This window comes from Ostrea edulis, chromosome 1 (assembly GCF_947568905.1).
Source record: "Ostrea edulis chromosome 1, xbOstEdul1.1, whole genome shotgun sequence".
NCBI lineage: Eukaryota > Metazoa > Mollusca > Bivalvia > Ostreida > Ostreidae > Ostrea > Ostrea edulis.
In genome coordinates this window covers 82,156,374-82,182,193 of record NC_079164.1, presented here as the reverse complement: position 1 = coordinate 82,182,193, position 25,820 = coordinate 82,156,374, and the positions used below count along the sequence as shown (strand labels likewise).

At 36.2% G+C, this 25,820-nt stretch overlaps 1 protein-coding gene across 1 annotated transcript in view; it reads right to left on the bottom strand.

The window, feature by feature from the left end:
• LOC125678656 (short transient receptor potential channel 7-like) overlaps window positions 1-22,140 on the bottom strand; it is a 139,341-nt gene extending 117,201 nt beyond the window's left edge. The window contains exon 1 of the mRNA XM_048917274.2: window positions 21,985-22,140. The gene's annotated coding sequence lies outside the window, so the exon portion shown is untranslated. The remainder of the gene's footprint in view (window positions 1-21,984) is intronic.
• Between the last annotated feature and the right edge of the window lie 3,680 nt (window positions 22,141-25,820).

The window sequence follows — 25,820 nt, the reverse complement described above, 5'->3', positions numbered from 1 at the left end:
AGACAATGTGAATTTTAAAATTGTGTCTCAACACATATTCAGTGAAAATTTAAATACTGATGTTTCAAAATTATAAATTGCAATATGAGATGACATGTATATATGTTTTCATAAACTGCCATAGACTTATCATATCTGTTTTATTTACAAAATGTGGGTCAAGAGAAGGACATACGTGTAGTATACATATCTTACTTATACATACAGTGCATACATTTGCCTATGAGAGGGCATATGCAGACTTGTGATTAATTTACATTATTTTTAAAAAGGTTTTGCCAACCTACATGAAACCTCAGGTTTGATATATTTCTTAGGTCACTGAAATTTCAAAGTAATAGTATATGTATACTATAGTCTAGGGAATTATAATTCAACACATGCCACCCCCCCCCCCCTCCACTTTCTATCCGGTTCCCTCATACCCTAGATAGTAGGTCTATACAGATATTTGTTTTTCATTACTTTTATACATGTAGTTCAAGGTATGTTATTTTCGTAACGGTTATTTTCATAACGATATTTTCTTAATAAAAGAGTTGTGAGAGCCCATGTTTACAAATGTGGTATGCATTTACATGACATCCGTTCGTTTACAATCACATGCACAGGTGGGAGTTATATTTTAAGCACACATGGAATACATATATACATACAAAATAATACATCTACTGTATGTCGTGTGTTTAAACTTACAGATGTTATTATAAATCGCGTTCTGAAATAGCAGAGGAAATGTGAGTTGAACTTTTGAATACAAATTTATAGCATTTTTTTCACTCACCAAACGAAACTATGATTTCGTTGTCCAAGTTGAATGCATCCACCAACTTCCTCTTCTTGCAAGAAACTTTGTTTAGCCTCTCCATGACTGTATAAACAGTATTTAATCTCGCAGCATGCTACACTCGGACATTACGATGTATCAACCAACAACTTTGTTTACGTAGCGCATCTATACATGTACATGGATTGGTGGTTGGTTTAACATTTCGATTAGCAAAAAGTTTCACACAGATGAAACATTTGATCTACCATTATCAGGGCTCACACTGGACCAAAATTTTGTGTCGCAACCTAACGCGCGTGCATCGACTCATACACGTTTACTGTAGATCTATATTTCATGTATATTATTCAAGAGGCATATACAACATATCATATCTCTGATTATTCTTACACAATGTATACAACATAGCTTTGTTTAGCTTTTATCACAAATCACTATAATTATTAGGATATTGTGAAAATCGATTGTATTTCAGCAGATTGCTTTTTAGTCAGTCTGATGACATTGCAGCACAATCATGGTTTTATTTCTAAATATTGTTTTTGGCTAAGTTGACTCAATTCTATTTCATACCAGAAAAAAATAGGAGTATTTCATAGCATATAAACTGGCTATATTAAATAAAGACAAGAAATGAGTTTCTAAATGTTTAACAATCATTTTAGTGGTGTAAATGACATATATTACTCATTAAATTTGCAGTCTAGAAAAAGTCACTGATGACAAAGTTACTGAAAATTAATTACTGTAATATATAACACATGATCATAGTTTCACATCACATTTTCACTGAATAATCTTGTTTTCATCTTGAAATCCAGAATGACAAAGTGGTCCTTTGGTGAATCTCATCATGTAGAGGAGAAGGGACTTTATGAAGTCTGAAACAAATTTTAAATGGCTTAAGATGATGTGAAGTCAAAAGATGACAGGATAACAATTTCAGAAGAACCTACTGTTTTGCGTTTCCTCATGGCCATTTTCTAAATAGATCAAACTAAAGACCTAAAGAATAATGCAATTTCCCAACATTCCTCTATCTATACATTGTACTAACGTCAAATGGATTAGAAAATATAGCTGAACATTCTAGTTTACCTTTCTAGATGAAATCGCTTTCGTACTGTGATGAACCGACAAATTAAATTTTATATTTTTATTAACATGGAAGTATCTTCCATTGACTAGCTTATGTGCACAATCACACGCTTTTTATTCCATCTAGTACAAAACAGGTAGCTCCTCTATATTTACGATATGTACTGTAGGCAACTGGCACGCGCAAAGTTCATTTCATTCACACCTACCTGCACATAGAGATCAACCCTTTGTTTTGTGTAAACTGCTAAATAAACAAGACGTCCCTAAGTCTTATTGTTCCCATGCGACAGGGTATCCACTTTCTGCACAGGTAAAACAGCCCTGAGGCTGTTTGGATGCCAACAGCTGAAATTCAAAATGGCGCGCGAATACTAAAATACGAAATGTCCGTGTCGCATTTCCGGAATTTCTGTCGCATTTTTTTCTGAAAAATCGCAAAATGCGACAAATGCGATGGGCAGCGCGAGCCCTGATTATTACAGATATTGATGTATACTTATGTGGTATGTGCATATTTTCTCTAGGCGAGTCAGTCACAGCAACAAAACACTTTCGGAACCCCTTTTTGTTTTTCGACTATTCTATGACGGAGTAAGGAATTCCGGAAAATGAATTCACGTGAAAATACACAATTTTTACTGATCACGTGGTTGCAATCCGTCGCTACCTTAACATGACCCTTTTGATCTTGAGAAGATCTCCCATATATTACCATGTAAAGCTTTGATCCCCTATAATACCCAATTTCCGAGTTGCTCAATAGTTCTTTGCCTTTGTGGAACTCTTACGCACAATGAGACGCATAACATACTATCGTCCACGCGCGGTGGGTACAAATGCTTATCGCTGCCTTGATATATTGCCTAAAGGCCGATTATCAGACATCATGCAACCACCCAAACTACAGGGACACACAATATTAGTAAGTTTATTAGTATTTAATAATGAAATATCTCAAACAAAAATCGATAATAACCATTTTTCTTTGATTAAAATATCACTCGTGCAGAAGAGGAAATAAAAAATAATTGCATAGTTAATTTAATGGCCTAATTCAATCAAATATTATTCTTGATATGGTTAGTTTAATGTATACCAACGGCTGATATAAACAAAATTTACACTTTCATTACTTTTATCCGTATTTACGTAGCTAGTGTATAGTACATGTATATGTATACATCTTGTACCCATCCAAGCGTTCAACAGAACACTGAACGTACCTCCATCACAGAAGAGCTGATATCTCGGAAGTTACGTATTGAACTCCGAGGCCACGGTTTGAAGAAACTTGAATCTGCACTACATGTGGATGTTTTCGTATTGATATGAATAACCACAACACTGTTTCTCTAGAAGAAAAGATTTTGCCCTCTATATTCTTATCTAAAACTTTGTTCCTCTGTTGTGCCCCCACCCCCCACCCCACCCCCCCACCCCCTCTCTATACACAGTTTTGTCTGTTTTGTTTCCCAGAATAAATAAAGAAGATTTTTTTAATATTGCATAATTTTTCACAGTTTTGACATCAACATCCAGACCTCAGCGGAACTCGCAGTTCTAGTTCCCTTACCCCAAAAAATGTCCCATGCCAAATTTGGTTAAAATAACCATGCATTTTTAGTGAAGTATATCTAATTCAAATGTTAAAGCACGACGACGGAAGAAGTCGCAAGAACTCGCCTTGGGGATTTCGATGATGTAAAATGCAGAAATGGTTGTAGGAGTGTTCGGAGAAACCAAACCGAAAGATGTTTTGAATCTTGTCAGAATCCATTTTGTGTCCCCCTTATTTTGCGTATTGTGCATTACATTTTCTATGACCCAAACAACGAATTGGCGTCTTGACAACTTTTTAGAAGAAGTTGCTATGTATGCTAAAATTATGCTAATACTTTATTTCACAGTGAAACTGAACGGAGGATTTAATCACCAGATACAAATACACATCAACCCCCCACCACTCTTCCTTCTTATATCATCGGCAGATATTGCTATGGGAAATTAATAAGAATTTCGTAGAGATTCCTGTCTTTAACCCCATGTTCACTTTCATTAGAAGGAGTCATGCCGGTTAGTGTTTATAATACTGTAAATGATACAGACTTGTAATCAAACACCTCCAATTTTTCATTTAATGCCTGGTTTCTCGCCAACCATATTATACAATTACGTTTAGAGTCCATGTAATTCAAGAACTGCTGATGTAGAAATAGAAACTGTTTCACCAGAGAAAGGCGACCAACAAACTTAATATCTGTGAAATATATCTTATAGTGGAAAGACAGACCGTGCTGTAGAACAGGTTTTCATAGATTTTCTATGTGAATGACCACCTCATTCCTACAGGCCTGACGAACAGTTTGAGAATGATTAACACGGGGATGATCCGTACCTTATACTAACCTGGCCAGCAATGTATATCCATTCAAACAGAACACCATGTTCCATTTTATCATGTCATTTCAGGAACAATCTAATGACATTTCTCGTTAAACCTAAGTGGCAATGAATAGCTTTAATATCATATTTTGCGTTAAAGGGGTGTGCCAGTTTGAAATTCCATCTCCCCATTATGTCGATCCTTTTACCTGTTCAAACCACATCTTGAATATCATAAATGAAAAATCTCAAGAATTCAAGCAAGGAAAATTTGTAAACACACAGTACTAAAACACCAATCTCTACCCAGAGTTATCGTTCCTTACACTCACTTACACCTGTTAACGTCTCAAAATAAGCAATGTTATTCCACATGTAAATCCACTTTTTTACGGCTAATAAAACTAAGAACTATTTTATAAAATATCGGGAAAATGTAGGACAAGCAACTATTTGTAGATTTTCTTCCATTACTATATAGTTTTCATGTACCTATGTATAGACCTGGTGCAATAGAACTACCCAATATCCACGTTTCAAACCAAATCAATGCTTCTTGTGTCACAAAAAGACTTGACATCTGCTCAATATTTATTTATTTACATATATTTTTGTAACTGAAGTCAAAACCATACTTTATTTGAGCATACGGGCCATTTTACAAAAATCTTGTAAAACCCTTGAGACGTTTACAGAGGTGTAAGTGAGAGCAAGGAACGACAAAACACAAGTTTCTAAAAATCTAGTTGGTGTACTATTTTTGCCCCCTTTTATCCTTCCACTACCTTATTGTCAGGTGAGACAATACATTCCACAGAAACACATGTCATCTACCTACAGAAAAACATGTCACCTACCTACTTGTATATAGCCTAAATATTTACATTGTCATTGGTTTTATATAAATCTTTACCAATCAGAAATGTACGAAAGCCCAGAAGACTCATTTGAGATTCGAAACACGAGATTCGAAATTCAAAATAAGAGCCTTCTGGGCTTTCGTAGAAATGACTATCATTTCATGCGCATGAATCTTGATAAATATACATTGTAGTACGAATATTTTAACGGCTGGGAATTCAGACAGAAATGAAAGTAAAATGTAAATATAGAAACATGAATTTCATTTTTGAAAAATACGTGAGAGTATGAACTGCATCACCTCATGCCAACATACTTTTTTTATGAAGCCCTAACGAAAAGATATACAAGGGGGGGGGACACTAGCTCTAAAACTACACTACATCTACAATGTAAATGTATTTACGCTGTAAATTACACGAAAATTGTTGTTGACTTGCTAATCAATGTTTTCTGGGAGCGAATGAGGACACGCCCCTTTCCTCTGGCTTCTTAACGTCGGATTACTTCACGAAGAGCTTCATGAAAAGGACGCTGGCGTGAAGCGGTGCAGTTCATACCCTCATCATTAATTTTATGCTTTTTGTAAATTTACATTTTATTTTCATTCCTGTTGGAATTCCCAGCCGTTAAAATAGTCGTACTATATTTATCAAGATTCATACGCACATTGTTCACATTCATGAGGAAATGGCTATCATTTCGACTGCAAATTAAGACATCGAAGACAAAACATTAGAAATGTAAATATTAAATTAGTTGATACACATGCATTCATGTTTAAAAACGATACATTATAAATGATTGAGAAACAAGCCCAAAGGCTTACATTGATTTTGATTGTGAAACAAAATAATAAGTCATATACCACTTACAAGAATACAGGGGGGGGGGGAAGAAAAGGTAAAAAGAAAGAAAAGTTGGCATTGAGTATTGAATCAAATATAACACATACGCACACGTAATGTATCGATAGAGATCGAATGAATATAAACTACAATGTTGAAGTAACATGATATAAACTATTTTAAAACACAGATTTTGTACTTATTACAACCCTGCTTACTTGCATTCTATACGATATAACAGTAATAGATAAAGCAGAAAAACACCCACAGGTAAACTCGGAACCTTTTACTTTCAACAAATTTACGGACTAAATAAAAATTGTTTTCACTTTCAGGTAAATTGCCATTACCTTATATAACAATAATTCTACATTAAGTGAATATGACAGTGTCAAAATTGTGTTGATCCTAACTCTGGAGAATATATTACAGCGTAAAAGAAAATGGTCAGTTCTTTCCACTTCTCCACGAATACAAAGAGGTAAATTGCATAATTTTCTTTGCAACACACGAAGATTAAGAGCACTACATTCTCATTTTAATTTGGCATGAAATAGTTTGTCCGATTCTGGTTCTTTAGTAAAAGTAATTTGGGATATTAATTCTACCTCTATTGGGGATATTAATTCTACCTCTATTTGGGATATTAATTCTACCTCTATTGGGGATATGAATTCTACCTCTATTGGGGATATGAATTCTACCTCTATTAAGGCAAAAAAGTATGTTTCCTGTTACCCGACCGACCCTACTGTTTTTGATAAATCTCAGTCCTTATTTTTTAAAAGTACATAGTGTACACTTCGTTTCTCAAATCAAAAATTAAATCGGCTCGATATTCAAAGTATCGGAAAGGTGTTGCACGTCTCATGTTAATTTCCCTAAAGGTGTTGCATGAAAGATCGAAAAATTTAAGTTATTCAAATATATGATAAAACCAATTGGAACGTATGTCTTGATTCAATAATTTTTTAAAATAAGTTTAAAAGAAGTGTATTGACAAAATTAGCCAAAATATTTCGAGTTTCAATCAAGCAATAAGCAATTTATATGATCTTTAGGGTTAAAATGGAGGGGTATCCCCGAATTTCAGAAAAACTGCCTCTGTGAAACAAAATATATTTAGCATGGACATATTCTTCGAGTTTTCCTCTAAAAAACTGTCGCTTTGAAATTTTGTTTCACGAGGGCATTTTTTGTGAACAAGGTACGATTGTATACATAAAAAGGCCCAAAAAATTTCTCTCTATAAAATGTGTCTGGAATTAACCTTAATTAGCGTTTTAAGAAAGTAAAATGTATGCCAGGTATACTATGTTAACAAAATCAGAATGATATTCCTACATTGGATAGCATTGTGGCATCATGAATAAGACATTTCCCACCTTTTTTTCAAAATAAGCCTGAAAACTGTCAAATGTCATACAGATTATTGCTCAGGAAAAGATGTGTGCATTTGTCGAGCAAAATGAAAATGATATATATTGTGTATTATTTTAAGATGAAAAACATGCTTAAATATGAATTTGCTCGACGCATGCGCTGTATGTTTTCTGAAAGGAAAACCACCTGAATTTGTGGATATTTTCATTGAAAAAGGCATGTTTGCAAGTTTATGCCATCTTCAAGCTCTCGTCATATGACACAAATCATTTTGCTGATCAAACTGAGCGGATTTTGGGTTTGCTAATCTATTCCTTATTTGAATATCAGGGTTTGAGCTCCAAGTGAAATCATCGATATTTTGGGCCAGATGACTTTAGAAACTGTACCTACTTCTTTCAAAAAAACGAAACGACTTCACTGGTATTATTTTCAACTTCACCTGTACGTTAATTTTCGTTAATATGGTCTACTGCGTGGTTCAGTGGATAAGGTCGTCGACTCTTATATGTCAAGATGTTTCAGTTTTTAAAACGACCGCGTTCGACTCCCTCACAAACACATTTTTTTTTTTTTTTGGTTCATATTACGTTTTCCATCTAGATCTTGTTTTTTCTTAATTGAAACACGCTTCTAGTTTTTATAAATGTTTCATGTCAAATCTCTGTTTATTACAATACCATGCGCTGAGTTTGAAATAAACTTTCAACCTTGACACTGTTTAGTTTGTGAATAGGACACTCAACAAACATGCCTAATAAAGCATGCAATACCTGTGTTTTAATAGTCAAGGCTGCTAACGAGAACTTGTATGTTTTTTCTGAATGAAAGTTGTCGACAAAGGCATGGTGCCTTTTAAGAAAAAAACCCGTTGTGAACTTTGCAAAGCTTTGAAAGAAAAACTTTAAGGCCAAACAAGGTAAATAACCGTTAAACACTTTGAGTTTATACGTATTCCCGTAGCAAATTGCTATGTTGAATCAATTTTTACAGGTGCATGTACATTGTACATGTACTTCGAATAATGTTGAACTTTATTAATGCGTATTAAACTTCCCATATTTTGTTTTGTGGCCAGGGTCATGCACAGTTGCCAATTGTTGGTTGTAGAAAATAATACATATACGAGTATAAAAGCTTTTGGACTGTAGTAGTATAGAATATCAAATATTTGATACACTCGTAACATGTAACCGTATACATTGTATCTGATATTCAGAAAAAAAGAAGACAATTTAATTTTCCCGATTTCAAATATTGTCTTTAAACTACATGTATAATGTATGGACACATAAAATGTATTAGGCGTGTCCCTAGTACTGGGGAATCCTTCGGGTATTTAAATGGCAAATACACAATGAGTATAAATATGAATGAAGGTCAGTTCTACGTCACGAGTGCTGGCACGGAGCTCCGATTAGGGAAAATTCCCGCTTCGGTGCAACACCCTCTTTTCAAAATGGCGTCTTGCATGCTTTCTGCAAGTAGATCAACACAGATATACCTGCAATCAGGTAATAATTGGGTAAAATCAGTTGTCAAAATGTCATGCTTTGGTTTATTTTTATTATTTTATCCAATATCAAACACTTGATGCTACATGTCAGTACTCACAAATGTATGTATCGTGTATAAGTTTCTTCTGCAATGATACAAGGCAAATATTTACTGAATAACACCCCCTCCCCCCCAAAAAAACAATGCAAAAATAAATAAATAAATAAAAATTGCCTACCATGACCCTATTTTTTTTTTTTAAAATGTAATCGGAAACACACCTTTTTTGGCCAAAGATATGAAAAGGGATTTAGTTAGGCAGTGTTAGCGCATCGTGAAAAATATGCAGGTATGAAGCGTCGCAGTTTAACACAACCAGCTATTAAAACAGACGTACTATATTTAGCCCTGTATCCATGCATGTGCATTGTTTACAATTTTAAATTCATTGAAAAACAAACTGTGCAAGTACACGTAAGACAAACGCTTGTGGTTTAAAATTCATAAACATTAAAAGTGTAAAAGATCACACCTGATGCAAAAAGAGATACAAAGTAGGGATTTTATTTTGTCGTTATGTTTGTTAACTCTATAGATATTATAGTACTTCATTTGAGAGAGAGAGAGAGAGAGAAATAGAGAGAGAGAGAACTCGTATACAAGAAGAATATACTTTTTAAATTTTCTTAGACTTTCAAACTTAGAAGCAAACATCCTTAAACAAAAGAAGTCCAATCGACATGCAATTGTACATACCGTCAACACGTACTTCCTCTTTGTTTCAAACTTCAATTCTGAATTATTCGCAGACATATTATACATATTATCAGGTATGGTGTGAATTCGTGATTTTGTTTCATTTTTTTTTTTTTTTTTTTTTTTTTGCTGTTGCCATAACACCAATCAATATATAGGAATAAAAGAACAATACACTGTCTATCCAACACTTAAAGCTAATAGACTTCTTGGCAATCGGAGAGGGCATGCAATAAACGAAATATGATACAGAAAAGAAAAAGATGTTATGAATATCAGTCACTAAACTAATTACTTATTCTATAACCTTGCAAGTAAAAACCAACAAAAAGCAAAGGTAAACGTACCCGCACAGTTTGCTAAAATTGTAGAATCGCCCCGATTCTGGCCTGAAGGAGTGAGGTGCAGACGGTGGTTAAACAACAGAGACTGGAGTAAAAAATGCGCGTTGCAACCAACCCAAGAGAACTGGGACTCTGAAATTCATTGTGAACACGATGTTGACTGATATTTATCTCGCATCTGATCGTGTAAAGAAAACTAACAACAGAACTAAATAATGCATTGGTTTATTTTCCTTCATTTTATTATGGTAGTCATGATGGCGTGGAATTATTTCATCCACATTATGCCTGTCCTCACTGTTGGATAGAGAAAATTGTGACATTGTAATTATCTCTGAGCATAAGCTTAGAGAAAATACCAAACATTATTTAAACTCTGTACACAAAGATTACCACAGCTTTGTAAAAATAGATGATGAGAACGCTTCGCAGCAAAATTCTAATATGTATGGTAGAGGAGGTGTTGCAATTATGTTTAAAAAGTCATTATTTTTTTCTGTGAAAGAAATTCCATGTTCTGAAACCAATCGAGTATTAGGTATTCAACTTCAAGATCAAAAAGGTTGTGTTATGTATATTTTTGGTGTTTATCTACCATCAGACAACGATATTGATGCATATCAACATGTTCTGAATATTGTAGATAGTTTGTACAATTATTACTCGGATTATGGTAAAGTCATTATTGCAGGTGACATGAATGGCAGTATTGTTGATTTCTGCAATACAAACGCACGCAAATCAAATTTATTGCTAAATTTAGTTTCAAAGCATAATTTATGCATTCAGAATACTGACTTTGTCGTAGAAGGTGAGAAGTTTTCTTTTGTTCAAAAATTTACAACCTTAGATTATATTCTTTTTGACACGTATGTCTTAGAAAATTTGCAAAGTTATAGAATTATTCCGGAAGGTACGTTTTCTACAACTTCTGACCATTTACCTATCATAGCAACTATGGATTTCAATATAGCTACACATAATCTTAGGTACACCCAATCACAATTACCGGCGTGGCACAAAGCTGCACCCGAGGCTGTCGTAGAATACAAACAGAAAGTTGATAACGCCCTAGAGCACCTGTTAGAATCTAACATAAATAACAATACAGACCTGGGCGAGTATATCCGTACTATTTCGAATACTCTCCACAGATGTGCCAGGGAATCAATCCCATTTACGTCATTCAATCCTTTTACTCGTCCGGAATGGACAAAAGTCGTTAAAGAACTTCACACTATTGAACGTTCTAAGCGTCGTGTATGGATATCTGAAGGACGTCCTCGCGGTATGAACTTTACATCATATCGAAATTATAAAAGAGCAAAGCGACTGTTTCGAAACGCTCTAAATGAAGAACATGAAAAACACATGTGTAAGGTTTACCGTGACCTCGACAATGCGGCAGAATGTGACATACGTCTATTTTGGAAATTAGCCAAACGCAGAAAACCCCGAACCTCTAGAATTTATCCCGAAATAGAAGACAACAATGGTCAGATTCAAAATGACCCAAATAGTGTAGCGGAAGTCTTTGCTTCTCATTTTGAAAAAATTTACAGTCCTTTAGAAGAGGAACATTTTGATTCTAACTTTAAATACGAAGTTGAGAATAATATTAGCAACATTATAAAAGAATGTGAGGTTGATGTTAGTGACTTACCGGGTGGTAATATAGTACTGGAAGAACTTACACCAATTATAAATAATCTAAAGTTACGGAAAGCACCTGGCCATGATTCACTAACAAATGAACATATTATTCACGGAGGTAAAATTCTTACTCTCTGTCTTCTGAAAATGTTCAATGCAGTCATAGCCTGCGGTAATATTCCCCATGAATGGAAGCGCGGCTTAATAGTTCCATTGTATAAAGGTGGAGACAAATCGAAAGCCGCATGCAACAGTTATAGGCCTATATCTCTTTTGCCCTGCTTTTTTAAAATACTTGAGAAAATAATTCTATCTCGTATCTCAAACTCAACTCTTGTATCAAAACATTTCCCAAATGCTCAACAACAAGGTTTTCAAAAATATCTAGGTTGTTTAACCGCGTCGTTTAATTTACAAGAGACAATTTTTCATAATATAGAACAAGGCAACAATGTCTATGTTAGCTTTTTGGATAGCAGTAAGGCTTTTGATACTGTTTGGAGGGATGGCCTCATGTTAAAGCTTTACAAACTTGGAATAAAAGGTAAAACCTGGTCACTGATTAATAACTCATAAAGGAACATCTAGCTCTATTGTTGTAAATCAAACTCAATCTAGATGGTTCTCTGTTGATCAAGGTGTAAGACAAGGTGGTGTTTTGTCTACATTTTTATATCTTGTTTATATTAACGATCTTGTTGATGAATTAGAGCTAAGTAGTCCTAATACAGGTATCCTTAATGTTATGAGCAGCTGTCCCTCATTGGCAGATGATATATCCTGCATTGGATTATCCCCAATGGCCCTCCAAAACTTGTTAGATATTGCATACGCATATTCGAATAAATGGCGATTTTCCTTCAATGCGTCAAAATCGTGCGTGGTGAAATTCCGTGGTAAGAGGAGTAAAATGGATAACAACTTTCCTTGGCATCTGGGACAATCATCGATTCCATGTGAAGAATCCTATAACCACCTAGGTATCGTGATTCATCACAAATTCCAACTTTCTGAAAGAATAGGAAGAGCCTGCGAAAAGGGCAGAAAATCCTTTTTTGCACTATCTGACATAGGATCCCATTTTCTCAACCCAATGACGGTATCTCATTTATATAAAACAATCGTTATGCCTACAGTACTTTATGGATGCGAACTCTGGAATAATATGACCGGTTCAGACCGCCAAAACCTTTGTATTTTTCAACATTTTGTGTGCAAAAAATCTCTAAATTTACCAAAATTATGCAGATCCGATATATGTGAGTCACTTTTTGATGTATTGCCCATCAGCGCAGAAATAGATACAAGAAAACTACTGTTCTTAGGAAGGCTCTGTCGAATGGACATAAACACTCTACCAAAGAAAATATTCTTGACTCGATTATTTTCTTACTGGCAAAACCTTTCAGAAGTCCAATATGGTTTTATTCCAGATATCATTCAAACCTTGCAAACATACAATCTTACCAATTATATAAGTACATGGCTTGACAACGGATTCTTCCCAGATAAGTTATCCTGGAAAAGGATATCCAGAAATACCGTATCATTGTATCACCAAGACCAGCGGCAATTGAGGATGAACAGTCCGGATTTCCATTTATTCAGACAAATATTTTCAGATATAAAACCTGCCACAATTTGGAAATTAGGTAACATTGAACTTTGCAAATTCATATGCAAAATATATACAGGTATGCATGTAAATGGCCTTGTTCATTTCTGTCATTTATGTGGTAATTCGTTCATGGATGTTTTCTGTCACTCGTCTTGTTTGTGTCTAAGTACCGCCAGCATACGAGAACAGTGGTGGAACGCCATCGCTAATAACTTCAGTGTCGAACTGTGTGCAGAACTCTGTGGGCTCTCGGAATTTGAATGGTACCTTGTTCTTCTTGGTGGCCAAATATCTACACCTTTAAATAAGATGGACGCCACATCATTCCGTATGCTGAACTTTAAATTGGTGCGCAGCACTTCAGCCCTATACTACAGATGCTCACTGCAGTAAATATATCTATATTAAATATGCTTTGGCTTTAAAAGGGACAGCTGCTACCATATGTACTCATATGTTGAGGTGTACAACTAAGAATATCCTATTCTTTTCTATTTTTGTTTATATTGTGTACATAATGTGTTTTTCTCTTTTCTTTCTTTCTTTGTATGTACATGTATTTGTAATTATATTGATGTAAATGTATTTTCTTCATAATCTCCTAAAGGAGGAAATAAAGTATGAATGAATGAATGAACAAATCATCTACTTTCAGTGGGCGATGCGCGATTCTACGTAAGATGTAAACCAATTATCTCACTATTTTAGAAGTTAAGCAGCATTAAACCAACAACAACAAAATCCGTCAAGTTCATACATTTCAATCAAAACATATAGTATGTTATATGAGGTACAAAATTAATTATATAAATTAAATACAAGATAACATGGCAGAAAGGAGTTGGTACAAATGAGTATACATGTGGATTGATTACATAGAAGAGCTGACCATACCGTAGATATTTGCAATAAATAAGTTTGACAAAACATTGAATTTTAAAACGTAATGATACAATGATATTCATCACGCATCGGATGGCTCTAACATAGGTTAGATGTGCGTTCTCCGCTTGGAGTTAGTAATATCTACCATTTTCAATAGCAAGATGATTTGCTATTCTATAATTCATGAGTGTATTTTTTAATTTTTGTGGTAAAATATGTATAACCCCCCCCCCCTCCCCCCAAATCTTCACAACCACAGTTTGACATAATTGTAAATACGACATATAGACTTGGCTATATTACAATTTCACCTTTGAATAAACTGGTATTTTGAAATTTGTCTGGCAATGCTCTCTAACCATTTCACATCTATGCCATGAGAGACCATAGCTATCGGGAGCATTTTTAATATACGTTTACCAACTGTTCTTCACTTCTCCATTTGTATAACTATTGAAAATGTAACATATCATTCATATGATTTGTTTTCATGACAGAAAAACCTAATTGTCCAAAAGCCCACCATTCTAGCGTCAATGTTTTATTGTTTTATTTTTACATGACTCTCTATTCTCCATAAACCTTGGTATACTACTTTTCAAGTTAAGACTGTGTTAAATACATTGTAAATAAACACGTTCAAAAATAACAATGTTTTGTATCCCCGTGTTTCACATGCATACGTCAGAACTGAAGATACAGCCTTATCAATTCAACCTATTTGAATAACAAAAGACAAGTAATTCAATTTTTCTAATAATTTGATACAAAGCTTTCTGAGGCTGAAAGCACACACAAAAGGATCGTGAACGAGAAAATTTTAAAAGTAGTTAAATTCTTAAAACGCTTCCATTGTCTTACCATTGAAGAAGAAATATCATGAAAGAGCAAGTTTGTTGGAAATAGTTTGAGGTTTTCCCCCACGTTAACCGTACATTTCTACGTAGTTCATGTATATATACAAGAGGCCCACAGGCCTTAACGGTCACCTGGGTACTAGTTAAAAGTACCACTAGCCCACAGGCCTTATCGATCACCTGAGTAATAGTTAAAAGTATCACTAGTCCACAGGCCTTATCGGTCACCTGAGTACTAGTTAAAAGTATCACTAGCCCACAGGCCTTATCGGTCACCTGAGTAGTAGTTAAAAGTATCACTAGCCCACAGGCCTTATCGGTCACCTGGGTACTAGTTAAAAGTAACACTAGCCCACAGGCCTTATCGGTTACCTGGGTACTAGTTAAAAGTATCACTAGTCCACAGGCATTATCGGTCACCTGAGTACTGGTTAAAAGTAGCACTAGTCCACAGGACTATGGAATCTAGAAAACATATCTGTTCTGAATATCTAAGCTAAATTCTAATGTTCAGGTATAGTATAAAACAAGATGTCTTTTTAAAACTTAAATGCCATCAAAAGTGTATAATAGTATACTGATGAAAGGCTTTACATGATATACATGTAATATATGTAACATTAAACGATATAACTAATTTGGACCGATCCTAGAGTCAAAACCTAAGGGTTGAGAAACTCACAGTTCTGATACATCCTTTTCTGCTTTTCCAGAATATCCATTTAGTTTTTATACTGTATCAGCAAACTTAAAGAAGTCCTTCAAATGATCAAACAATAATCACTATGATAATTTTGGCTCCACCCTGGAACCAAACCCTTACCTCCTAGGATCATGAAATTTACTATTTTGATAAAGGACGGTGTACTCCTTCTAAATATCTATTTCGTTTTAATTTATCATCAATACTATTAAAGCAAATATCATTTACATGTTTCACACATATACACTATATATACCATGTTTGGCCCCACCCTGGAGTCAGAACCTCTACCAAGGGGATGATTTACAATATTTGGTAGAGACTTTCCTGCTCTACACCACTATGCATTTAGTTTTTCTTACACGCGGTTGTAGAGAAGATGTTTGAAAATTAGTCAAGTTTTGGCAGTTTTGCCTCGCCCTTAAGGTCCGAGGGGAGCAGCAGTCCTGCAATTTACAACTTATGTCCCCCTTTTGCCAAAAGATGCATCATACAAATTTTGGTAAGAATTGGAATGGTAGTTATTAAGAAGTTTAAAATGTTAATTGTTAATGAACGATGCACATCGCACGACGGCCAATTGCAATGTGAAGTGCTTAGTGTAAATCAGAAACTGATTCCGACAATCTGATTTACCAGAATAAAATTTTATTGAATCTTGGTCGTAATCCGTCTTTTTCTCGAGTTTTATGGCATTTCTCACTTTTTTCCTCGTCTATCCCATCCTTTTAAAAATCTGTGTCAATCAATTTGTTTTTTCATTTGAATAGTTTAAACAGCTCAAGTTCATATATGACATTTTATATCACGCTTATTTCCTGTAACGCGTCTTAGAACTCCTACTTAGGCATCCCAAAATCAAACACAAAATTTCATAAAAGAAGATAATCTCATAATCTATTAAGTTATTTGTTGAAACACATTAGGTTATGATATAATAAAACCGATATATATATATACTTCTTATGAACATTTTTTTAAAAAAAAATACCGAAGAAAACGTAATTAATCTGATGTTTGAGCTGCTCATGGCCTTCAGAATAAATCACAAATTGTTTCCGTTTTAGACACATTTAATATCCTAGTCAATGAGTCGAATGAATATGAGTTACTGTACCTATACTGGATTCCTAAACCAGCGGCGGATTTAAGGGGGGCGCAGCCGGCGCCCCCCCCCCTAAAATTTTCAAATTCAAGGCAAGTCGTGGTATCTTGTTTTGAAAAATGTACTAAACGATAAAAGAAGCAAAAATTTCTTCCACTCCCGGAGAAATTAATGACAAAATCTTTTGATTTCTTGAATTACTTTATTGTGAGAACTTTTTTCATAAACCCTTAAAATTTGCGTCATTTTACTAATTTCACCTTATCAAAAATGATAGAAAATAGTACAAACGACTTAAATAGGAGACACATTTCAAGCCCTATAAAATCTGTAAAATCCAGAAGCTTCCGGGGGCTTCGCCCCTTGGGGCCCGACCAGGGCTTCGCCCTGGACCAACTGGGGGCCTCAAGGCGGCCCCAGACCCCCTGCCTCATAAAGTGGCGCCCCCCGTAACCGCAATTCCTGGTACCGCCTCTGTAAACTACATAAAAACCCTTACAAAAAAAGATACATTGCTGGATCCAGTAAGTGCTCTACCAAGCCCCTATCGTTGCTCCTCACGAAACTTTTAACAGCTGTGAAGGAGAAACTTCAAACTTACTGTGCGACTACATATGCCAAAAGTGGTGTAAATCAAATGTGGATTTTAAAAAATTCTAAAGAATTTTCAGTAAACTTGAAATCGCAAAACTTTTCTCAAATCTACAACATCAAAACGTATGACTTTTCAACACTTTACACCACCATTCCTCACGATAAATCAAAGATTAGACCTTTTGACATCATAGACAGTTTCTTCTTCAACAAAAATGGCAAACGAAAACATTCGTATCTACTGATCAGTCACCCAAAAAATTATTTTGTTAAACACCACTCTGATCCCATGCACAAGTACTCTGAAAATGAAAAAGAAAATATGCTAGAGTTCCTCATTGACAATATCTTCGTGGTCTTTGGTGATCAGATCTTCCAACAGTCTATTGGAATTCCCATCGGCATGAATTGTGCTCCTTTGTTAGCTGACCTGTTTTTATATTTATATGAAGCAGAATTTATTCAGAAACTTCTACTTGAGAAGAAACAATCTCTTGTGTGACTTTCAATTCGACATTTAGATATATTGACGATGTTTTATCTATTAACAATAATACCTTTCATTCATATGTCGATTCAATATATCCCTGTGAACTCGAAATAAAAGACACCACTGTCTGATGTGTTTCATACCGATTGTTAGACCGTTCTTGGCAAACTGGTTTACCTGATCAAGATATAGGTCTAACGGCGGGTGTGACCGGTCGACAGGGAATGTTTACTCATCCTAGGCACCTGATCCCACCTCTGGTGTGTCCAGGGGTTGCCCAACTATCTATTTTGTATTGCTTATAGGAGTTATAAGATTGATCTCTGTTCGTTACCTTCACCTTTCATGCATCAGGTTTGGAATTTTTTCGAAATGTAAATTGTTTAGGTATCTTTTTCTTTTGAAGATTACTGATAATAATGCCTTAAGTTAACAAAAACACAAAGTTTATCATAATTGTCCACAGATATTTTGTATAATACACTGAATAATTATGTATAATCCCATGTATGTGAACATTCCAATATCTTCATCTTGGATAGCCGTCGACTCGACGATGCTTTCAGTGTCTCCTCGTGTGATTGCGGAGTCCGAATGCGGATGTGCAGTCTCCCACACTGCGGACAAGCTATGCTGTGGGATGTGCTCTGTTGTCTCTCTTTTCTTGCCAGACGTTTCGCTTCCAGGTCATCAAGACGTGTGGTTTCAAAGAGCAGCCCTCCATGCATCACGGTCTTTAGCCAGAGACTCCCATCCATCGCCTTTGATGTCGCAGGCTTTTAGAGAAGTCTTGACTGCATCCTTGTAGATTTTCAAGAAAGCTCCTAGATTACGTGTACCCGTAGCAAGAGGAACAGCTGTTTGGGGATACGGTTATCACGTGACTGGTCCATCTGAGTTGAGCCTTGATTAACAAAAGTTCGATGCCAGGTAGATATGCACGCTTTAGCATCTCTGCATTGGTGATCCTATCTTTTCCACTTGATACCCATTATCTTGCGTAGGCAGCATTGATGGAATTGGTCCAGTAGCTTTATGTGGTGCCTTTGTGGGGTCCAGATCTCGCAACCGTACAGTAGTGATGTCAGCACAACTGCTCTGTAGATGGCTATCTTAGTTTGCAGTTTTGGCCGCGTTCACTCCACAGTCTAGTCCAGAAGCGACCGAAGGAAGCACTAGCTTTTGACAGACGACTGGATATTTCCGTATCCAGGGTACAATCGGAGGTCACGCGACTGCCGAGATAGTTGAACGCATCTACATTTGTAACTGACTCCAGAATTGTGATGCATGTCTCTTGTGGCACTGATTGCAGCTTGGCCTGGTGGAGTACTTCTGATTTTTTAAAACTAATTGTGAGACCAAACGAACAGCATGCCTCCGACAGGTTGTCTGCTAGTTCTTGCAGGTCATCCTTGAAAGTGACTGCTAGGGCACAATCATTTGCAAACAGAAAGTTCTGAAACAGAGCCTGCTGCACATTGATATTTGCCTTTAGTCTTTGCAGATCGGAGACACGTCCATTTGATTTGTAGTTTATAGTGACAACTGCGCTAGACTGGGAAAGAACCGATTCCAACATGACTGCAAACAGGATGGTGAAGAGCGTTGGAGCCATCACACAACCTTGCTTCACGTCATTGATGACTAGGTAAGGTTCAGATACACAGTCGTTTTCCAAACCTCTTGCCATTAACCATCGTAGAAGTAGTGTACCATGTGAATGAACTTTACAGGGCAGCCAAGTTTTGCTAGGAATGAACAGTGGCCAGTTCGACAGACTGGTACTGTTCCCTACACTTTTCCTAAGGCTAGCGAACTGCAAAGGTCATGCCAATCACGTGCCTCGGTTGCTTCTTAATCCACACTGACTTTCCGATACAACATCGTTGTTAATTTGGTGCTGTATGAGTCTATCAACAATAATACGTTCCACGATTTTGCCAGCTATTCTTAGAAGAGATATCCTTCGATGGTTGTCGCAGGCTGACTTATCACCATTGTTCTAGAAGAGATGGACTATGTTTGCATCCTTTAGCTCCTGATGTAGTTCCTCATACAGCCATAAGTACTGCAGAAGTTCTGTCAGCTTGGTGATGAGTACCGCCCCTCCTTTTTTGTATATCTCGGGGAATCCCGTCCGATCCTGCCGCTTTTCCTGACTGTTAGTGTTTCACAGCCTTTCGTACCTCTTCCTTCGTTGGCTGGTCATCTAAAAGATTATCATGGGCCGTTGCGGAAAGCTCTTTATAGCCTCTTTATCACTGCTCGTTGGTCTGTTAAGCAGCTTGTCAAAGTGTTATGTCTATCGTTTCAAGACGTCCTCCTTGTCTGTCAGCAGAGAAACCTCCAACGGGCGAACAGGCGTCATTTAAGTCCATACACTGTTTTCAAGCCGTTGAAAAAGAGCTTGGTTGCATACGTGTCTGCATATTCCTGCAACTCTGTAGCTTTCGCTTCCCACCAGCTGTCCTTCATTTGACGAAGCTTATTCTGGGTCTCTGCACGTAATCGTTTATAATGGGCTTCTTTGAATGACGAGTTCCTATCAGCTAACCAGACTGACCAGGCTACATGTTGACTGGATAGAAGGTCTTAACTCTCAGCATCACTTTCATCAAATCAATCCTGGTGCTTTCTCCTCTGGATACCAAGAACCGAATGAGCATTCTCCAGCATTGTGTAAATAAGTGTTTCCAGTTTTCCTCTGTGGTATCGTCAGCAAAAGTTAGGCTTGCAAGTGAGTATTGAAAAGCTGTCTTCGGGGCTTCCTACATGTATGTCGCATCATTGCCGAATTCATTTCTGCATATCTTGAGAAGTATACGGAATTTCGGGATGGACTTTAATATTGATGTAGATTGATTATGTATGAATATATTAGAATACAAAGTAGAACTTTATACCATTTTGGTTTATTGTTTTACATCGGTGAATTTGGGTACCCTGTATTTAGAGTTCTATACCTTTACTCTTTAATAGTAAATTCGAACCCAAGCGATACAATTGTCTGTGATTCAGATTGGCTAAAACGTCAAGGGGTGTCAGTGTTTGATTCTACACAGATAACCCTCATAGGTATAGGAAAAGTCAGGCACTTTGAAATCTGCGTGTCTCATTCTGGGAGTTACAGGTAGAATCGTCGCTATTTTCTTACCCTTCTCCCTGAGTAGTTTCGTCGGAGTCGTCTAATTACTAGTTAGTCCAAAGTTTAAAACTGTTCGCTGTCCACCATTGTGCATACTTTTTTTTTCATAGGCGAAATTTCGCATGCATTACTTCGCATCAATAAGGTATGTAAATAAAGCGCAATAGCAACAAATATTAAATGTAAGGTGAAGACAACGAACAGTGACCAATCTCACAACTCCCACAAGCAATACAAAATAGATAGTTGGGCAAACACGGACCCCTGGACACACCAGAGGTGGGATCAGGTGCCTAGGAGGAGTAAGTATCCCCTGTTGACCGGTCACACCCACCGTGAGCCCTATATCCTGATCAGGTAAACGGAGTTATCCGCAGTCAAAATCAGTGTGCCAAGAACGGCTTAACAATCGGTATGAAACACGTCAGACAGCATTTGACCCAATGCGAGGTTGTACTGACGAAGTAGATCGTTATAACGACCATAGAATTTGCGAAATGCTGACTTCAATCGAGACTGTTGAAATCTCTGTACCATCAACTTGTTTGTCAGTAGCTTACCTCGATTTAAAAACTGACTATACGCCGAACAAGCTCTTGCATATCGAATCAGTTGAGATATATAAACACCATATGCAGGTGATAATAAAGCGATATAAAGATCAAGATTTATGCGCGTCTCTCATTGGATGATGCAATCTACAGCTGCGGAAAGTAACAAAAATGAATCAGTCAGATAGAAACGGATAAATTTTTATTCGATTGTCTGTCACATACAAAACCTAATCGGCCATTCCGTTCGCTCAGAATTAAACTTATTGACCATTAATTGCGTTTTCTTCAGCCAGTTTGATTCTTTATCGGCAAATGACCGCCTGAACCCCTGGTTCAAATGTATTCTAATTAAAGATACCAATTGCAATGTGCACAGTAGATTTAAGAAAGTATAAATTTCAAAAAACTTTCTTACCTTATAGTAACTAGGAATCTGCAAGATGATATTACAGATACCATGCAATGGCAATCAAAACTGTTTCGTGTGTGTGCTTACATTGTACACCAGCGGTGTTATAAATTGGCAGTTCTTTTGCTGCGTGCACATGTATATAGAATATATCAAGCAGTCTGAGCCTGTAGAAATTGCATCCTATAGACTGAGGTTTAACAATGTTACAACTACATACATCATAATCGATTTTTAGATCTTCAGATATGCATGTATTTATCACGATGAAATTGACATTTGTGTAGCAGTAACCATTGTTACAAATATTGCACATCTGCCCTATCTGTAGGTAATTATTCAAAAAGCCAATGCATTAAAAAAAACTTGTGACCTTTTGCATCAAGGTCACTGTAATCTGATTTATTTTGGGGTTTTCTGAAACATTTTTTTTTTATCAGCTAGCAAAACACACACACAGACACACACACACACAGACACACACACACACACACACACACACATTAAACAACCAGACAGAGAAACTGAAAAAGGAGACAAATTAATGCCAAAAACCACGCCACCCCCACCCCCAAAAAACCAATCATTTACCAAGAGATTATTACATGTATTAGTATAACTTTATTTGTGATAGAACGTAGTGATAATGGATTTTTGTGGTCCTTAATCAATTGGATAACTGACCATTCTATTCCAATAAATTAAAGGTTATATTCATATAATCATCCCCATTACAGTTTCACAATTACGATCATTATATCAGCGATTTGAATTGTTTCTACTTTTGAATATCACACACACTACATTATTGGACACAAATGGCGCATGTAAACGGTAATGAAAACCGACACAACTTTATATTCATGTAAAATTGTTAGAATTAGAATGACCTATAACAACTGCGAGGAAACCGCGGAAATGGTTTATAACTGATATGATAAAGCTATAAAAAAAAAATTGCAGATTTTGAATGGACCGGGTATAATATTTTTCATTTATGTGTTTAGCTTATTCTTCTTATATTCACCGGGTTAGAACAGGTCCTCAGTATCCCCTTGCTTGTCGTAAGAGGCGACTAAATGGGGCGGTCCTTCGGATGAGACCGCAAAAACCGAGGTCCCGTTTCGCAGCAGGTGTGGCACGATAAAGATCCCTCCCTGCTCAATGGCCATAAGCGCTGAGCATAGGTTTAAATTTTGCAGCCCTTCACAGGCAGTGGTGACGTCTCCATATGAGTGAAATATTCTCGAAAGGGACGTAAAACAATATTCAATCAATCAATATTATATTCAAATGGTATTTCATTCAAGAGTTATTCGCCTTAGCTGTGCATCTGAGGAGACGATTCGATCATACTGTTCTGAACACAGCAGTACACATGTCTTTAATGGATTGAGATTTTTTTTTAAAAGTATGACTTTCACAAAAATAAAACACACACAAAAATTATTTGATAACAAAGACGTATGAAAAGAAAACTTTAAACAACGAAAGATTTTCGTAAACCAAGATTTGCTCAGAGAGCCATCCAAGTTGTGCAGGTAGTGGTGAAGATTAGGAATTATGAGCAATCACTGCTGCTATTTTTTTTTTTTTTTTTTTTTTTTTTTTTTGGAAGTGAATACCTCTACTGGACGTCATTTGTTGAACAAGCATACACATTCAAAATTATTCGCCAATATTCTCAGGACTGTTTTAGGTACCAGAATGCTGTGTAAATTGGAGTGTATCAATCTTAAAAATATCTAAAAGTCTTCAATTTTGCAATACTGTGCCATAGACGAAATTTTAGTTAGTACCCACAACTCTCTGTGTATGTAATATCCAGAAAAAAATCTTTATATTTGATTTTAGCAAAATATAACTTTATACATATATACTTATTGTTCTAGTTGTTAATTACTCGTAACTCTCCATTACTTTGGAAGAAATAAAGAATATCTCATCTTATGGTGTTTGGATGAATTAAAAATGGCGGAATTGTTTAACTTGAAGCAATACAAGCTGTAACTGACGGTATATAAATTAAAAAAAAAAATGAAAGAACAAATATATCTAACATATTTGTGATTGAATACATATAACTTAAAAGAATCAGAGTGAATCTGAAGCAATAAACCCGTCAAATCAGCAGAAAATGTCGATTCATGAATCTATGTCATCCTGTCAGTAATTCCTGCTCGTAATCTCCGATGTGCATTGACCTCGGAGGTCACCAGTTCGGAAAAAATAAACAATTTAAGAGAGGCACTGAGCATGTGTCAGATTTGTAAGCAATTTAATATGCCAATTCTATAGAAAATTCACTATCAAAATTTCATTTGAGTGGCACATTTGCGTAATTATTAATTTCTTACATTTATTCTTGTCATTCATGAAACGATGTAATATTCTAAACAAACGAAACATGTAGTTACTCACGTCATTTTCCATCTCGGTAAATGACCTCGGTCTCAGCAACCCGATTATGTTCGGCAATCATCGTTCCCATGTCCATGTATACGACGCATTGGCGGTTTATACGAAACGCTTATTGTAGGTATGCTCTCAAACAACATTCCCTTGTTTATTTTGCTGAATTTCATTCATATCTTCGGGATTATATTAGGTATGCCGATAGGAGTTAATTGATGCACAATGGGATAGTTGAAAAAATCCCATCAGTTAAAGCTTGTACTGCTTTAATGTTGACACTGAATATTTCAATGAAATACAACTTTCTGCACATTTCAATCTAATACAGTAAATACAGACAGAGGAACATGTTTCTGAAGATTGTTTGAAAATAACATCCGGGATAGAATAGGTCCTCAGTACCCCTTGCTTGTCGTAAGGGGCGACTAAATGGGGCGGTCCTTTGGACGAGACCGCAAAAAAAAAAAAAAAAACGAGGTCCCGTGTCGCAGCAAGGTGTGGCACGATAAAGATCCCTCCCTGCTCAATGGCCATAAGCGCCGAGCATTAGTTAACATCACAATATGGTCTAAAGTTCGTGGATTAATAGGAGGGTTTCGATTTATAGCCGGTACAAAGTTTATTCTGAATTCATATACGGGGTACTGCAGTCACGTGATTTCGAAGGTTTGTTAGCCCTCGGTACATCCGGTGTAGACGATGCAGTTACTTTATAGCATGACATTCTCTACCCAGAGTTCCGTGCGTTACTCGCACTATAGTGAAGCTTGCGTAACGCACCCTCTGGTGAGAAAATGATAGCATGAGTTTTCAAACGCGATGCAATATTCTGCCCGATGGCTGTCACCCAATACGAGAAAGAAATCTTACCAATATAGCAGAGAGATGATACCTAAATATGAAATTGATGACCCGACAAATTGGCTTTAAAAATAAATAGTGATTCTTGCAACGTGCTCTTGTTTATATCATGATAAGATGTAAATATTACGAGACCTGCGCTTGCTTATTGATATTGTTACGACACTTCCTGTAGGAGCATAGTTCAAATTCCCCAAACACACTAATGCTTCCCTACAGAAAGCTGCTATCATCCGCAAGAGAACGAACTTGGTGATAACGTCGTCGCTGCTGTCAATATACAACTGTTTATTGTTCCCATGCACCTGAAGTATTGATATTACTTACCCCCCCCCCCCTTTGATGATTTTTCTGCGGCAGTAATTTCTCTGAAATGAGTGAATGTGTCTATCTCACCCCTTTCGATAAAATATATGTTCGTTTCACGTTTTTTGTAAGCTTTAGAGATTGGCCTTCTACCGGTATAATAAAACTTATACCGGTAGAAGGTCGATTTATAAAGCTTACAAAAAGCGTGAAACGATTACATAAATCGAAAGAGGGGCAAGATAGACAGGGAATTCACA